This window comes from Pongo pygmaeus, chromosome 12 (assembly GCF_028885625.2).
Source record: "Pongo pygmaeus isolate AG05252 chromosome 12, NHGRI_mPonPyg2-v2.0_pri, whole genome shotgun sequence".
In the NCBI taxonomy this organism is placed as follows: domain Eukaryota; kingdom Metazoa; phylum Chordata; class Mammalia; order Primates; family Hominidae; genus Pongo; species Pongo pygmaeus.
The window spans coordinates 4270595-4283786 of NC_072385.2; positions in this window are offsets into that span (position 1 = coordinate 4270595).

The following is a 13192-nucleotide window of genomic DNA, read 5'->3' on the forward strand; positions in this document are numbered from 1 at the left end:
CTCTCCATTCCACTCCACTCCATTCCATTAATTTCCACTTCATTCCACTCCACTCCACTCCAACACATTCCATTGCTCTCTACTGCACTCCAATGCACTGCATTGCAGTCCACTGCATTCCAACACACTCCATTCCGTTCCATTCCATTCCACTACACTCCACTTCATTCTACTCCGCTCCACTGCATGCCTCTCCACTCCAATCTACTCCTTTCCACTTCATTTCGCTCTATTCCGTTCCACTTCATTCCATTCCATTCCACTATAATCCATTCTACTCCATTCCGTTGCACTCCACTCCATACCATTTCATTACATTACACTCCATTCCACTCCACTCTACTCCATTCCACTCCACTCCACTCCATTCCATTTCATTCCATTCCATTCCACTCCACTCCACTTCTTTCCACTCCATTTCCCTCCAATCCACTCCATTCCACTCCACTCCACTTCACTACATTCCATTCCATTCCACTCCGTTCCATTCCATTCCACTCCGTTCCATTCCATTCCACTCCGTTCCATTCCATTCCACTCCGTTCCATTCCATACCACTCCATTCCATTCCATTCCAAACCATTCCTCTCAATTCCACTCTACTCCACTTCAGTCCATTACATTTCATTCCACTCCACTCCACTCCACTCCACTCCACTCCACTCCACCACAATCCATTTCTCTCCACTGCACTCCACTCCACTCAGTTCCACTCCACTGCATTCCAACTCTCTCCATTCCATTCCATTCCGTTCCACTCCACTCCACTCCATTCTACTCCACTGCACTCCATTTCACTCCACTCCACTCCTTTCCATTTCATTCCATTCCATTCCATTCCGTTCCATTCCATTGCACTCCATTCCATTCCATTCCATTCCACTCCATTGCATTCCATCATACAATACTACATTCCACTCCTCTCCATTCCTCTCCACTCCATTCCATTTCATTCCATTACACTCCATTCCTTTCCACTCCACTCCATTCCACTCCACTCCACTCCGTTCCATTCCATTCCATTCCACTCCACTCCACTTCTTTCCACTCCATTCCACTCCACTCCACTACATTGCACTCCACTCCACTACATTGCACTCCACTCCACTCCACTGCATTCCATTCCATTCCAATCCATTCCATTCCATTCCACTCCGTTCCATTCCATTCCACTCTGTTCCATTCCATTGCACTCCATTCCAGTCCATTCCACTCCACTCCATTCCATTCCTTTCCATCAAATTTCATTCCACTCCATTCCACTCCATTCCACTCCATTCTTCTTTACTCCACTCCGTTTTACTCCATTCCACTCCATTTCACTCCATTCCGCTCCACTGCATTCCGCTCCGTTCCATTCCTTTAAGCTCCAGAACACTTCACTCCAATCAATTCCAATCCATTACACTCTACTCCATGCCATTCCACTCCACTCCAGTCCACTTCACGCCTCTCCATTTCATTCCACTCTATGCCATTCCTCTCCATTCCACCTCAATACACTCCGTTTCACTCCACTCCATTCCATTCCATTCCATTTCTTTCCAGTCTTCTTCACTCCACTCAACTTCACTCCATTCCATTCCAACCCTCTCTACTCCACTCCATTCCACTCCACTCCGTTCCATTACATTACATTTCATTGCACTCCACTCCACTCCACCACATTCCATTGCTCTCCACTGCACTCCACTGCACTACGTTGTACTCCACTGCATTCCAACCCACTTCATTCCAATCCATTCCTTTGCACTCCACTCCACTCCATTCCACTCCACTCCACTCCTTTCCTCTCCACTCCACTCCACTCCATTCCATTTTATTTTATTCCTTTCAATTCCAATCCATTCCATTCTATTCCATTATACTCCATTCCACTCCTCTCCATTCCACTCCACTCCATTCCATTTCATTCATTTCCACTCCACTCCATTCCACTCCACTCCACTCCATTCCATTCCATTCCAGTCAACTCCACTCCACTTCTTTCCACTCCGTTCACCTCCACTCCACTCCATTCCACTCAACTCCACTCTACTACATTCCATTCAATTCCACTCTGTTCCATTCCATTCCACTGCTTTCCATTCCATTCCTATCCATGCCACACAATTCCACTCCACTCCATTTCATTCAATTCCATTTCATTCCACTCCACTACACTACACTACGCTCCACCACATTCAATTGCTCTCCACTGGACTGAATTCCACTCCATTCCACTCCACTGCATTCCAAATCACTCCATTCCATTAAATTATATTCCACTCCACTCCACTCCTTTCAAATCCACTCCACCCCATACCACTCCGCTCTTCTCCATTCCATTTCATTCCATTCCATTCCATTCCTTTCTGTTCCATTCCACTCCATTCCACTCCATTCCATTCCACTCCATTCCACTCTACTCCATTCCATTCCACTCCACTCCAGTCCACTCCACTCTGCTTCATTTCATTCCACTCCATTCCATTCCTCTCCATTCCACCCCACTGCACACCATTTCACACCCCTCCATTTCACACCACTCCATTCCATTCCATTTCATTCCAGTCTACTTCACTCCACTCTAAACCACTCCATTCCATTCCAACCCACTCTATTCCACTCCAGTCCACTGTACTCCATTTCATCACATTCCATTTCATTGCACTCCACTCCACCATATTCCATTGCTCTCCACTGCACTCCACTGCACTATATTGCACTCCGCTGCATTCCAACCCACTCCATTCCATTCCATTCCATTCCCTTCCACTTCACTCCAATCCATTCCACTCCACTCCACTCCATTCCACTCCACTCCATTCCATTCCTCTCCACTCCACTCCACTCCTTTCCATTTCATTTCATTCCATTCCTTTCCACTCCATTCCATTGCATTCTACTATATTCCATTCCACTCCTCTCCATTCCACTCCACTCCATTCCTTTTCATTGCAATAAACTCCATTCCACTCCACTCCACTTCTTTCCACCCCATTCCACTCCACTCCACTCCATTCCACTCCACTCCACTCCACTACATTCCATTCCATTCCACTCTGTTCCATTCCGTTCTACTCCATTCCATTTCATTCCAATCCATGCCACTCCAATCCACTGCACTCCATTTCAATCCATTCCATTTCATTCCACTCCACTACTCTCCACTACACAACACCACATTCCATTGCTCTCCACTGCACTCCATTCCACTCCATTCCACTCCATTGCACTCCAACCCACTCCATTTTATTCCATTCCACTTCACTCCACTCCATTGGAATCCACTCCACTCCATTCCACTCCACTCCTCTCCATTCCATTTCATTCCATTCCATTCCATTCCACTCCATTGCATTCCATCCCATTCCACTCCATTCCATGCCATTCCAGTATACTCCATTTCACTCCTCTCCATTCCTCTCCACTGCATTCCATTTCATTTCATTATGCTCCATTCCATTCCACTCCACTCCATTCCACTCCACTCCTTTCCATTCCATTCCATTTCACTACTCTCCACTTCTTTCCACTCCATTCCACTCAACTCTACTCCATTCCACTCCACTCCACTCCAATACATTGCACTCCATTCCACTACATTCCATTCCATTCCTCTCCGTTCCATTCCATTCCAGTAAAACTCACTCAATTTCATACCATTCCGTTCCACCAAATTCCATTCCACTACATTCCAATACATTCCACTCCATTCTTCTGTACTCCACTCCATTCTACTCTATTCCAATCCGTTTGACCACATTCCATTCCACTCTGTTCCACTTCTCTCCATTCCTTTCCATTCCATTAAGCTCCACAACACTCCACTGCATTTCGTTCCACTCCATTCCACTCTACTCCATTCCATTCCTCTCCATTCCAGTCCACTCCACTCCGCTCCATTTCATTACCCTCCATTCATTTCCTCTCCATTCCACCCCACTACACTCCGTTTAACACCACTCCATTAGTTTCCATTCCATTTCATTCCAGTTAACTCCACTGCACTCAACTGCACTCCATTCCATTCCAACCAACTTCACTCCACTCGATTTCACTCCACTACATTCCATTCCACTCCAATCCATTCCATTCCATTAGATTCCAATCCATTCCATTCCACTCTACTCCATTTGTCACCACTCCGTTCCACTCCACTAAATTCCGTTACAGTCCACACCTTTCCACTCCACTCCACTCCATTCAACTCCACTCCTCTAGATTTCATGGCATTCCATTCCATTCTACTCCATTCCAATCCATTGCTCTGCATTGCAGTGCATTCCACTCCACTCCAATCCATTCCATTTCATTCCATTCCACTGCACTCCACTTCATTCCAGTCAACTCCATTTTATTCCACTGCATTCCATTCCAATCCATTAGACTTCAATCCATTCCTTTCCACTCTACTCCATTTGTCACCACTCCATTACACGCCACTAATTTCAGTTACATTCCACTCCTTTCCACCTCACCACTCCATTCAAATCCACTCCGCTAGATTTCATGCCATTTCATTCCATTCTACTCCATTCCATTCCATTGCACTGCATTGCAGTGCATTCAACTCCACTCCACTCCATTCCATTCCATTCCCTTCCACTGCACTCCACTCCTCTCCAGTCAACTCCGTTTCATTCCACTCCGTTCCATTCCTTTCCATTCCAATACAATTCACTCCACTCCACTATATTCTATTCCATTCAATATCATTCCATTCCACTCTACTCAACTTCACTGCACCACGTTCCATTGCTCTCCACTGCACTCCACTCCACTCCATTCCACTCCACTGCATTCCAACCCACTGCATTCCATTCCATTCTTTTCCATTCCATAACCTTCCACTCCACTCCACTCCTTTCCACTCCACTCCAATCCATTCGAATCCAATCCACTCCTTTCCAATCCATTCCATTCCATTCCATTCCATTCCATTCCATTCCACTCTACTCCATTCCACTCCTCTCCAATCCACTCAATTCCATTCCATTTCATTCCATTAAACTCCATTCCACTATATTCCACTCCATTCCACTACACTCCAGTCCACTCCACTCCACTCCATTCCATTCCACTCCATTCCATTCATCTCCATTCCACCAAAATACACTCCGTTTCACTCCACTCCTTTCCATTCCACTCCATTTGATTGCAGTGTACTGCACTCTACTCCAATCCACTCCAATCTATTCCATTCCAGTCCACTCCACTCCCCTCCAGTCCACTGCATTCCATTCCTTTCCATTCCATTCATTCCATTCTAGTCCTTTCATCTCCACTCCATTCCACTCCAATCCATTACACTACATTCCACTCCTTTCCACTCAATTCCACTCCATTCAAATCCACTACACTCCATTTCATGCCATACCATTCCTTTCCACTTCATTCCAGTGGATCCCACTCCACTCCATTCCATACCATTCCATTCCACACCACTCCACTCCACTCCACTCCACTCCATTTCATTCCATTCCATTCCACTCCACTCCACTCCATTTCATTACACTCCATTCCATTCCTCTCCATTCCACTCCACTCCACTCAACTCAACTCCACTCCATTTCCTTCCACTCCATTCCACTCCACTCCAATCCATTGCAATCCAAGCCACTGCATTCCATTTCATTCCATTCCATTCCATTCCACTCCACTCCATTCCACTCCTCTCTAATCCACTCCATTCCATTCCATTTCATTCCATTCAATGCCATTCAACTATACACCATTACATTCCACTACACTCCAGTCCACTCGACTCTACTCCATTCCATTCATCTCCATTCCACCCCACTAAACTCCGTGTCACTCCACTCCATTACATTCCACTCCATTTCTTTCCAGTCAACTGCACTCCACTCTAATCCACTCCACTCCGTTCTATTCCAGCCCACTTCCATCCACTCCATTCCACTAGATTCCATTCCCTTCCATTCCATTGCACTCCATTCCATTCTGTTCCATTCCACTCTACTCCTTTCTTTTTTTTATTTATTTTATTTTATTATTATTATTATTATTATACTTCAGGTTTTATGGTACATGTGCACAATATTCAGGTAAGTTATGTATGTATACATGTGCAATGCTGATGAGCTGCACCCACTAACTCGTCATCTAGAATTAGGTATATCTCCCAATGCTATACCTCCCCCTTCCCCCCACCCCACAACAGTCCCCGAAGTCTTATGTTCCCCTTCCTGTGTCCATGCGTTCTCATTGTTCAATTCCCACCTATAAGTGAGAATATGTGGTGTTTGGTTTTCTGTTCTTGCAATAGTTTACTGAGAATGATGAATTCCAATTTCATCCATGTCCCTACAAAGGACATGAACACATCATTTTTTATGGCTGCATAGTATTGCATGGTGTATATGTGCCATATTTGCTTAATCCAGTCTATCATTGTTGGACATTTGGGTTGGTTCCAAGTCTTTGCTATTGTGAATAATGCTGCAATAAACATACGTGTGCATGTGTCTTTATAGCAGCATGATTTATAGTCCTTTGGGTATATACCCAGTAATGGGATGGCTGGGGCGAATGGAATGTCTAGTTCTAGATCCCTGAGGAATCGCCACACTGACTTCCACAGGGGTTGAACTAGTTTACAGTCCCACCAACAGTGTAAAAGTGTTCCTATTTATCCACATCCTCTCCAGCACCTGTTGTTTCCTGACTTTTTAATGATTGCCATTCTAACTGGTGTGAGATGGTATCTCATTGTGGTTTTGATTCGCATTTCTCTGATGGCCAGTGATGGTGAGCATTTTTTCATATGTTTTTTGGCTGCATAAATGTCTTCTTTTGAGAAGTGTCTGTTCATGTCCTTCACCCACTTTTTGATGGGGTTGTTTGTTTTTTTCTTGTAAATTTGTTTGAGTTCATTGTAGATTCTGGATATTAGCCCTTTGTCAGATGAGTAGATTGTGAAAATTTTCTCCCATTTTGTACGTTGCCTCTTCACTCTGATGGTAGTTTCTTTTGCTGTGCAGAAGCTCTTGAGTATAATTGGATTCCATTTGTCAATTTTGGCTTTTGTTGCCATTGCTTTTGGTGTTTTAGACATGAAGTCCTTGCCCATGACTATGTCCTGAATGGTAATGCCTAGGTTTTCTTCTAGGGTGTTTATGGTTTTAGGTCCAACATTTAAGTCTTTAATCCACCTTGAATTGATTTTTGTATAAGGTGTAAAGAAGGGATCCAGTTTCAGCTTTCTACATATGGCTAGCCAGTTTTCCCAGCACCATTTATTAAATAGGGAAACCTTTCCCCATTTCTTGTTTTTGTCAGGTTTGTCAAAGTTCAGATAGTTGTAGATATGTGGCATTATTTCTGACGGCTCTGTTCTGTTCCATTGATCTATATCTCTGTTTTGGTACCAGTACCATGCTGTTTTGGTTACTGTAGCCTTGTAGTATAGTTTGAAGTCAGGTAGTGTGATGTCTCCAGCTTTGTTCTTTTGGCTTAGGATTGACTTGGTGATGCGGGCTCTTTTTTGATTCCATATGAACTTTATAGTAGTTTTTTCCAATTCTGCGAAGAAAGTCATTGGTAGCTTGAAGGGGATGGCATTGAAACTGTAAATTACCTGGGGAAGGATGGCCACTTTCACGATATTGATTCTTCCTACCCATGAGCGTGGAATGTTCTTCCATTTGTTTGTATCCTCTTTTATTTCCTTGAGCAGTGGTTTGTAGTTCTCCTTGAAGAGGTCCTTCACATCCCTTGTAAATTGGATTCCTACGTATTTTATTCTCTTTGAAGCATTTGTGAATGGGAGTTCACTCATGATTTGGCTCTCTGTTTGTGTGTTATTGATGTATAAGAATGCTTGTGATTTTTGTACATTGATTTTGTATCCTGAGACTTTGCTGAAGTTGCTTATCAGCTTAAGGAGATTTTGGGCTGAGACAACAGGGTTTTCTAGATATACAATCATGTCGTCTGCAAACAGGGACAATTTGACTTCCTCTTTCCCTAATTGAATACACTTTATTTCATTCTCCTGCCTAATTGCCCTGGCCACAACTTCCAACACTATGTTGAATAGAAGTGGTGAGAGAGGGCATCCCTGTCTTGTGCCAGTTTTCAAAGGGAATGCTTCCACTTTTTGCCCATTCAGTATGACATTGGCTGTGGGTTTTTCATAGATAGCTCTTATTATTTTGAGATACGATCCATCAATACCTAATTTATTGAGAGTTTTTAGCATGAAGGGTTGTTGAATTTTGTCAAAGGCCTTTTCTGCATCTATTGAGACAATCATGTGGTTTTTGTCTTTGGTTCTGTTTATATGCTGGATTACATTTATTGATTTGCATATATTGAACCAGCCTTGCATCCCAGGGATGAAGCCCACTTGATCATGGTGGATAAGCTTTTTGATGTGCTGCTGGATTCGGTTTGCCAGTATTTTATTGAGGATTTTTGCATCAATGTTCATCAAGGTTATTGGTCTAAAATTCTCTTTTTTTATTGTGTCTCTGCCAGGCTTTGCTATCAGGATGATGCTGGCCTCATAAAATGAGTTAGGGAGGATTCTCTCTTTTTCTATTGATTGGAATAGTTTCAGAAGGAATCGTAGCAGTTCCTCCTTGTACCTCTGGTAGAATTCGCCTGTGAACCCATCTGGTTCTGGACTTTTTATTTGGTTGGTAAGCTATTGATTATTGCCACAATTTCAGTTCCTGTTATTGGTCTATTCAGACATTCAACCTCTTCCTGGTTTAGTCTTGGGAGGGTGTATGTGTTGAGGAATTTATCCATTTCTTCTAGATTTTCTAGTTTATTTGTGTAGAGGTGTTTGTAGTATTCTCTGATGGTAGTTTGTATTTCTGTGGGATTGATGGTGCTATCTCTTTTATCATTTTTTATTCCATCTCTGATTCTTCTCTCTTTTTTTCTTTATTAATCTTGCTAGTGGTCTATCAATTTTGTTGATCTTTTCAAAAAACAAGCTCCTGGATTCATTAATTTTTTGAAGGGTTTTTTGTGTCTCTATTTCCTTCAGTTCTGCTCTGATTTTAGTTATTTCTTGCCTTCTGCTAGCTTTTGAATGTGTTTGCTCTTGCTTTTCTAGTTCTTTTAATTGTGATGTTAGGGTGTCAATTTTGGATCTTTTCTGCTTTCTCTTGTGGACATTTAGTGCTATAAATTGCCCTCTACACACTGCTTTGAATGCATCCCAGAGATTCTGGTATGTTGTGTCTTGGTTCTCGTTGGTTTCAAAGAACATCTTTATTTCTGCCTTCATTTCGTTATGTACCCAGTAGTCATTCAGGAGCAGGTTGTTCAGTTTCCATGTAGTTGAGCGGTTTTGAGTGAGATTCTTAATCCTGAGTTCTAGCTTGATTGCACTGTGATCTGAGAGATAGTTTGTTATAATTTCTATTCTTTTCCATTTATTGAGGAGAGCTTTACTTCCAAGTATGTGGTCAATTTTTGAATAGGTGTGGTGTGGTGCTGAAAAAAATGTATATTCTGTTGATTTGGGGTGGAGAGTTCTGTAGATGTCTATTAGGTCCGCTTGCTGCAGAGCTGAGTTCAATTCCTGGGTATCCTTGTTGACTTTCGGTCTCATTGATCTGTCTAATGTTGATAGTGGGGTGTTAAAGTCTCCCATTATTAATGTGTGGGAGTCTAAGTCTCTTTGTAGGTCACTCAGGACTTGCTTTATGAATCTGGGTGCTCCTGTTTTGGATGCATATATATTTAGGATAGTTAGCTCTTCTTGTTGAATTAATCCCTTTACCATTATGTAATGGCCTTCTTTGTCTCTTTGATCTTTGTTGGTTTAAAGTCTGTCTTTTTCAGAGACTAGGATGGCAACCCCTGCCTTTTTTTGTTTTCCATTTGCTTGGTAGATCTTCCTCCATCCTTTTTTTTTGAGCCTATATGTGTCTCTGCACGTGAGATGGGTTTCCTGAATACAGCACACTGATAGGTCTTGAGTCTTTTTCCAATTTGCCAGTCTGTGTGTTTTAATTGGAGCATTTAGTCCATTTACATTTAAAGTGAATATTGTTATGTGTGAATTTGATCCTGTCATTATGATGTTAGCTGGTTATTTTGGTCGTTAGTTGATGCAGTCTCTTCCTAGTCTTGACGGTCTTTACATTTTGGCATGATTTTGCAGTCACTGGTACAGGTTGTGCCTTTCCATGTTTAGTGCTTCCTTCAGGAGCTCTGTTAGGGAAGGCCTGGTGGTGACAAAATCTCTCAGCATTTGCTTGTCTGTAAAGTATTTTATTTCTCCTTCACTTATGAATCTTAGTTTGGCTGGATATGAAATTATGGGTTGAAATTTCTTTTCTTTAAGAATGTTGAATATTGGCCCCCACTCTCTTCTGGCTTGTAGGGTTTCTGCCGAGAGATCCGCTGTTAGTCTGATGGGCTTCCCTTTGATGGTAACCCGACCTTTCTCTCTGGCTGCCCTTAACATTTTTTCCTTCATTTCAACTTTGGTGAATCTGACAATTATGGGTCTTGCAGTTGCTCTTCTTTAGGAATATCTTTGTGGCGTTCTCTGTATTTCCTGAATCTGAATGTTGGCCTGCCTTGCTAGATTGGGGGAGTTCTCCTGGATAATATGCTGCAGAGTGTTTTCCAACTTGTTTCCATTCTCCCCGTCACTTTCAGGTACACCAATCAGACGTAGATTTGGTCTTTTCACATAGTCCCACATTTCTTGGAGGCTTTGCTCGTTTCTTTTTATTCTTTTTTCTCTAAACTTCCCTTCTCGCTTCATTTAATTCATTTCATCTTCCAGACCTGATACCCTTACTTCCGTTTGATCACATTGGCTCTTGAGGCTTCTGCATTCTTCACGTAGTTCTTGAGCCTTGGTTTTCAGCTCCATCAGCTCCTTTAAGCACTTCTCTGTATTGGTTATTCTAGTTATACATTCTTCTAAATTTTTTTCAAAGTTTTCAACTTCTTTGCCTTTGGTTTGAATATCCTCCCGTAGCTCGGAGTAATTTGATCTTCTGAAGCCTTCTTCTCTCAGTTCGACAAAGTCATTCTCCGTCCAGCTTTGTTCCGTTGCTGGTGAGGAACTGCGTTCCTTTGGAGGAAGAGAGGTACTCTGCTTTTTAGAGTTTCCAGTTTTTCTGCTCTGTTTTTTCCCCATCTTTGTGGTTTTATCTACTTTTGGTCTTTGATGATGGTGATGTACAGATGGGTTTTTGGTGTGGATGTCCTTTCTGTTAGTTTTCCTTCTAACAGACAGAACCCTCAGCTGCAGGTCTGTTGGATTACCTGGCCAGCCGTGTGAGGTGTCAGTCTGCCCCTGCTGGGGGGTGCCTCCCAGTTAGGCTGCTCGGGGGTCAGGGGTCAGGGACCTACTTGAGGAGGCAGTCGGCCTGTTCTCAGATCTCCAGCTGTGTGCTGGGAGAACCACTGCTCTCCTCAATGCTCTCAGACAGGGACATTTAAGTCTGCAGAGGTTACTGCTGTCTTTTTTTTGTCTATGCCCTGCCCCCAGAGGTGGAGCCTGCAGAGGCAGGCAGGCCTACGTGAGCTGTTGTGGGCTCCACCCAGTTCAAGCTTCCCAGCTGCTTTGTTTACCTAAGTGAGCCTGGGCAATGGCGGGCGCCCCTCCTCCAGACTCGCTGCCTACTTGCTGTTTGATCTCAGACTGTGGGCTAGCAATCAGTGAGACTCCATGGGTGTAGGACCCTATGAGCCAGGTGAGGGCTGTAATCTCCTGGGGCACCGTTTCCTAAGCCCGTCGGAAAAGCACAGTATTCAGGTGGGAGTGTTCCTATTTTCCAGGTGCCATCTGTCACCCCTGGAAAGGGAACTCCCTGACCCCTTGTGCTTCCCAAGTGAGGCAATGCCTTGCCCCTGCTTTGGCTGATGCACGGTGTGCTCACCCACTGACCTGCGCCCACTGTCTGGCACTCCCTAGTGAGATGAACACGGTACCTCAGATGGAAATGCAGAAATCACCCGTTTTCTGCGTTGCTCACGCTGGGAGCTGTAGACCGGAGCTGTTCCTATTCGGCCATCTTGGCTCCTCCTCCGCTCTACTCCTTTCATCTCCACTCCATTCCACTCCACTACATTCCATTACATTCCACTCCTCTCCATTCCATTCCACTCCATTCAACTCCACTCCACTCCATTTCATGCCTTTCCATTCCATTCCACTGCATTCCAGTGGATTTCACTCCACTCCTATCCATTCCATTCCACTCCAATCCACTCCACTCCACTCCACTCCATTTCATTACACTCCATTCCATTCCTCTCCATTCCACTATACTCCACTCCACTCAACTCCACTCCATTCCTCTCCACTCCATTCCACTCCACTCCATTCCACTCCTCTCCATTTCATTTCACTACAATCCCCTCCACCACACTCCACCACATTCCATTGCTCTACACTGTACTCCACTAGATTCCAATCCACTGCATTCCAACCCACTCCATTCCAATCCTGTCCATTCCACTCCCCTCCACTACATTCCACTCGACTCCACTGAATTCCATTCCACTCTGCTCCATTCCAATTCAACCCATTCCATTCCATTCCATTCCACTCCATTCCATTCCCTTCCATTCCACTCCATTCCATTCCATTCCCTTCTATTCCATTCCATTCCACTATACGCCATTCCACTCCTCTCCATTTCACTCCACTCCATTCCATTTCATTCCATTACACTCCATTCCACTCCTGTCCACTCCATTCCATTCCACTCAACTCCATTCCATTCCATTCCACTCAAATCCATTCCATTCCATTCCATTCCACTCCAATTTTCCCACTCCTTTCCACTCCGCTTCACTCCACTCCATTCCACTCCACTTCATACCAGTATATTCCATTCCATTCCTCTCCATTACCTTCCGTTCCTCTTCGTTGCCTTGCATTCCACTCCACTCCACTCCATTACGCTCCACTCCAATTCACTACATTCCATTCCATTCCACTCCGTTCCATTCCATTCCACTCTGTTCCATTCCATTCCACTCCATTGCAATCCTTTCCATTCCTTTCCACTCCATTCCACTCCATTCCACTACACTCCGTTTCCCATTCCATTTCATTCCACTCCACTCCACTGCACTCCACTACCCTCCACCACATTCCAATCCTCTTCACTGCACTCCACTCCACTCCATTCCACTCCACTGCATTCCAACCGACTCCATTCCATTCCATTCCACTCCACTGCACTCCATTCCAATC